Below are 5,126 nucleotides of genomic sequence, written 5' to 3' on the forward strand. Positions count from 1 at the left end.
TGTCTTTTGTCATTTTCTTTGGTAAAAAACAGAGATCTTGGAACTTTTGCTCTCTTGCTTAACTTTACTCGCTCATTGTTCTGCAACAAGGGCCCTGAACCCTGGGTTTAAGGGTGAATTCCAATTCCTCAATCTTAACCCTCAATCTCAAAAATGCGCGCTCCCTCTAGTGCAAGTGCTGTCCTGATTCTCAGAAAAATTAAGTTGAGGGCCAAGTTTAAAGGGACACTGTGTAGTATTTATGGGTTTATATGACCCAAAATCCACTTTTTTATACATATTATGTGCTCCTGCATTGTCTAGTAGCTGCATAATATTCTGTTTCATTTTTGTAGTGTTTCAGAAAGTCATGTAAAATAACACGGTCGCGGGCCGCTACTGCATTGCCACGACGCCATGTTTCTACAGGAGCCTGTAAGGACAAACGCGAGAGAACGAATCAAGCGTCTCTTTACTCGTAGCGGAAGTCCCGCCTCCTCTCTCTCCGCTTCGTCTGCTACGGCCGCGGTAGCTCCGCCCTCTCCCTCGCCTCACGAACCTCATCTGCTGACACGGAGAAAGACGACGAGGACGACATTTGAAGGGAGGGGGTGAGCAGAGGAGCAGTTCTTTGTTGTAAATGTCAGCCTCTCCTCTAGATGGCACTATAAACTACTTACTTCACCTTTAATGGGGCTGTATCGCCCTCAATATTGAGATTTTCCGAGACCACCCTTGGGAGCAAGGGCTACCCAGAATGCATTGCGTGTTTTCACATAACAAAGATGGCGCCGAAAGCAGCGAAACGAGTGCGATACAAATTGAGTATTTTCTTTGTTAATAGAGATATAAAAATGATGAAAACCATTGTATTATCTTAGTTTAGGCCCATATTATGGATTACTGACGTCATTGTTGCGTAACGTTTATTTTTATTTTACGATCTTTTGTGCGGACAAGCGATGGTTTGCTATGGTTTACTTGTCAATAAGTCGTGGTGTGTGGTAACTGTCAGCTGAATATTTGTATGAGTATCATCTTATAACTAACTGACAACCTAATAACTTGACTGACAAACAGATCATAATAAATAATCCTGACGTAAATGTCTTCTTCTTTTTTGGAGTTGACAGACTGGACGCAGCTTCCGCGTTATTCTGCCCCCTACAGTCTGAAGACGTATCTGCATTTAAGGGGTGTCCCATTTCTAAGTGACAAAATAACCCTCAACACTTGGTTTTGAGGGACAGTTAAGATTAAGGGTTGATCTTGAGGGTTAAGATAGGAATTGGAATTGGCCCTTGTCCTTCACTTGGAGAGAAAGTGGCAGAATTCCAAATCAAATAACTGCGACATTTAACAATAAAAAGTGTAGTTTGGAAAAACAAGATCGAAAAGTGACATTTAAACGGATTTATTGGCAAAAAATTGACTTTCTATAAGTATCTCTGTATCAGTGTATAATCAACTTAAAAAAGCACCGCTAATCTTGGCTCTCGTCTCTTTAACAACACCGTGATCGTCACTCCTTCTGACTCTTACTGAAAATATGAATTGTCAATGTCATGGTTTCTTGAGAAACTATAAAAACACACACACACACACGTCGACAGCTGCAGCTGCCGTTTCCTCCTCCACAAAAAGACAGGGTTTCCTCTAAGTCTGTGCGACTCTTTCTTCAGAGACTCAAGTTTGTGACACACTCCGTCCAAAGAAGTCCTGATTCTGACGATAACGACGACGCTGGTGCTGATGTGACAAAAGATGAAGTGTGTCCTTCTAAGTTGCTTGAAAATAATATTTTACAACTTTTTTCTCGCCATATTATGACTTTATTCTTCTTTTTTTTCATCCAGTATCTATAAAGCAAGTTGTGTCCGATGGTGTGCGTCCTTGATTTTTACGCTGCACCAGCACGCTCCACCAGGTGGCGCGTCAGGATTGTCAACAACGGGTGTGCAGCGGCTCATTCCGCACGGTTCAACGCAAAACATTCACCATTCACCAATACTCGAGCACATATTTATTTAGCATTAGCATGCTACTATTTGGTTTCCAAAGGTAAGCAAGAGCGAGGCTACTATTAGCATTAGCGTAGCTAGCTGTTTTGTGACCGTCAGCCACGCTGGAATCTCTTTACACGGCGTATTTGTTTTGCATCGTGTCTAACGAGGCTGCATCTAACGAGTGTTTGTATTATGTTAGCCTTTACGTTCCTTATCGTGTGTCACCATAACTGAAAAATCTTCTTCAGCTCCCCCTATAGGAATACATACTTACTGCGGGCGCCGCACTAGTGGTGAAAATACTCAGTCGTTCAGAAGTGACCGAACTTGAAAAAAAATGACTTTTTGTGTTGTTGTTTGTTTAGATCAGGGGTTCTCAAAGTTTTGATACCCGAGGGCCAATTTAGGAACCCAACATTGGACTGAGGGCCGCCAAAGGAAAAAAAAAAAACTTAATAACTATTTTGTCCAAAATTTGACAATTTAAAAAAATAATAATAATAATTTGGTCCAAAATTTGCCAAAAACGTCATACTATACTATGTCGTCCCTAATTTGACAATTTGTGGGGAAAAAAGTTTTTGGTCCCAATTTTGACTAATTTTTTTCAAAAAAAAGCTTGGTCCAAAATTTGACAAAAACATCATACTATACTATGTCGTCCAAAATATGACAATTTTTTGAAAAAATGTCAACACCAAAATTGGACAAAAACGTCATACTATACTGTGTCACTATGTCATCCAAAATTTGATGACATAGTAAATACAGTTGTACAGTTTACACTTATTGTATCTGTATCCAGTAATGTCCAATAAACATTTAACAAGCTCCTTGTTAGTCACTCCTGGATTAAAACTATCAACTGTAATTCATTGCGGGGCCGCCAGAAATGTTTCTGTGGGCCGCCATTGGCCCCCGGGCCGCACTTTGAGAACCAATGGTTTAGATTGTCGTCAAAGGCAGGAAACTTTTAGACGTGAATGTGAATATATCTCTTTTCACTTCGATCACTCACACACACACACACACACACACACGGTGCCCAGGCAGTCACCTGTGCTAAAGGTAAACAGAGTGTGATGTTTTTACCGTGTCGCTGTAATTGTGGAGTAAGAGGGCGGAGAGGAAATAAGTGTCGGGGTTTGTTTGTGCGGTATCAGACGGCAGGTGGTCGAGTCATCACGCCGCCTCTTGACCTGAGAGAGAGGTGTGTGTGTGTGTGTGTGTGTGTGCATTCACGTTATGGCTTAAATCAGACACTTTGGTCTGTAACTGAAAATATGGCTGATGGAAAAAAAATTTTTTAAATAAACAAATAAACAAAAAAATTATAATAACAATAAATAAATAATAAAATATATATGTATATATATATATATATATATAAAATATAATACTTTTTAAAAATTTAATAAAAAAATAATAAAAAATAAAACAGACAATATCTATTTTGATAATAATAATTAAAAAGAATACATAAATAAATAATGAATATATATATATATATTTAAAAAATACAATTAAAGAATGTCATTAAAAAAATACAAATAAAATAAAGACAATATCAACTAAATGTCTAACTTTTCATTGATGCAGAAGAAATAAGTCAAAAGTGATTAAAAAATACTCTTCTCCTTTACAAAACTCTTCATTTCTGTCTTTACTAAATTGGGAATCTTTCAATAAACTTAAAGAGCTCATTATTTGGAAAGTAAAGTCAAATTATTGAATTACAGTGTGTTTTGTTTTGTTTTGAATTAATTTGAGTGATGCAAATATAACTCTTGTATTTCTGGTGCAACTGCAGCAAATAAATGTGATCACAGCGATCGGTCGTTGACGTTAAATAAAGTCCATTTTGACGCGTTTACTTCAGCTCCACTGAGCTTTAACCGCGTAATTACCTTGTTAGGTTAACTCCTGCGTATACGAGCGTTCCTCTCGCGTGTGTGTGTGTTATTAAATACCATAATAACCTTATTACTCGCCATGTTTTTTACCTTAAACATCTTGGTTAAATAGGCTCAGCTGCAGGCGCTTCAGATAAATCTGTCATTCCATTTCAATTAAAGCAGAGGAAGCTTTAATTGACTGTTAGACGACAACTGTCCTACTTTAGTTCAACGTCTTATTTTAGACGTCGTTATTCCTCAACAAACACGAGTCAAATCTTATAAAAAAAAACATAAAAACACCAGTATTCGCTCTTTTTTTTTTTTTTTCTTATCTTTTGTGACTTTTATCAAACAGAAAAAGGTCAACAAACTAAAAAAAAACAAAAAACTTGTTTGTTTAAGCCGCTTTAGCGCCGGTCAAAAGCTTATTCAAATGTGCCAAAGGCTATCATTATTATAATACCCTGCACAAACATGGCAGCGTTATTACGCCGAGGACAGTTTCATCCCTAAAGTAACGGCCACTCACACACACACACACACACACGCACACACACGCATCCTTGAAAGTCCGCGCTGACATTGTGTATAAAGGCACACGGGTCAGTGAGTCCGTTTATGGAAAAAGCCGCACAACTATTGACACAAAGTTTGGTTTTTTTTTGCTGTTTTTTAAGTCTTTTTTTTTTTTATATCCTTTGTTTGTTTGTTTGTTTGTTTGTATTATCTGTGTCGGAATGTTTTCCATTCGTCCCTCGTCGGTACGTTTTTTCCTGGCTCGGCTACGAACGAGCTAATGAAAAGCTAAAGCAAACATGTTTCCACTGGGATGGAGGCCTGACAATGTCACGGGAGCTTTTGGACCGACATGATTTGTCTTTCACTCACATTGTGTCCGTCCATTTTGTCCTCCACTTGTCTCTTCTCCTTCCTCTTTTTCTTCCCAATTCCTCAGATTCCCGTCTTCTTGCCTTTAAAACATCCCTTCAGCTCCGTCCTCTCTTTTTCCTATATTCTGCTCTTCCTTTGTTGTTTTCTATGTGTGAAGAGCTGCGATAAATAACAGACAAACACAGCCGCATACACGTGTGTGTGTGCGTGTGTGAGTGTGTGTGTGTTTGAGAGACAGACGCCAGCTCTCTGATAGCATTGTTAGCCTCTCCACCTCTCCTCACTCCACTGCACATCCAGCCACGGCCTTGTCTTCCCCCTCCAGGCCCCGAGCCAGGAAGGCGGCTTTGGG

This window comes from Microchirus variegatus (genome assembly GCF_963457635.1).
Source record: "Microchirus variegatus genome assembly, chromosome: 22".
NCBI classification, from domain to species: Eukaryota; Metazoa; Chordata; class Actinopteri; order Pleuronectiformes; family Soleidae; genus Microchirus; species Microchirus variegatus.